This window comes from Capricornis sumatraensis, chromosome 1 (assembly GCF_032405125.1).
Source record: "Capricornis sumatraensis isolate serow.1 chromosome 1, serow.2, whole genome shotgun sequence".
In the NCBI taxonomy this organism is placed as follows: Eukaryota; Metazoa; Chordata; class Mammalia; order Artiodactyla; family Bovidae; genus Capricornis; species Capricornis sumatraensis.
This window is the reverse complement of record NC_091069.1, coordinates 233,472,611-233,473,239: the sequence shown is the minus strand read 5'-3', so window position 1 is coordinate 233,473,239 and position 629 is coordinate 233,472,611. Positions and strand designations below refer to the sequence as shown.

Here is a 629-nt window from a genome sequence, read left to right as displayed (position 1 = left end):
TTAAGATGACATCAGTCTCCTTTGTCTAAGTCCTGGTGTTGTGTGGATGAAAAGCAGCAGTGAGACAGTTATGATCATGGTGAGAGATCCAAAGTCAGTGTCAAATTTGCTAACATTTTGCATTTCTAAGCCATCCTTAAAGAAAATCATCTATGGTGTCACATCATCCTCAGGGTAGTCCATCAGAGCAACCCTGCCATCTGGATCTTTGTCACTGGTAAAGAACTGATAGTGTTTGAAATCAGCAAGGATGTGCTTGATTTTTTCTGCAGTCCTTGTCATAAAAGGTTTTACACCTTCTAGTCTCTGTTCTTCAAATTTCCCTTTGATTGACTTCATGTAATCTTTGATGGACTTCTTGTAGGCTTCTTTAGTGAAGCTGGTTTCCTAGAAGTGACGGTTCATGACAATCATCAACACCAATGATTACTTACTGTACTTTTGGTTCCTTTGCCCTCTGGGCCTTCAGCGGAGGCATTTCTGCCAATGAGCCTGTCATCAATGTTACCCTCTGTCCTACTGAACATCTTCCCCACCCCTCCAGACATAACCTGTCTGCGACTTTCTAGATCTTGCAGATGTCTGAAAAACATCTCATCATGGCTGATGAGGGCCCGGTAGATTGTCAT

The 629-nt window shown here is 42.4% G+C and overlaps 1 pseudogene; it reads right to left on the bottom strand.

Moving 5' to 3' along the window:
* Positions 1-629, bottom strand: LOC138076885 (translationally-controlled tumor protein pseudogene; annotated as a pseudogene).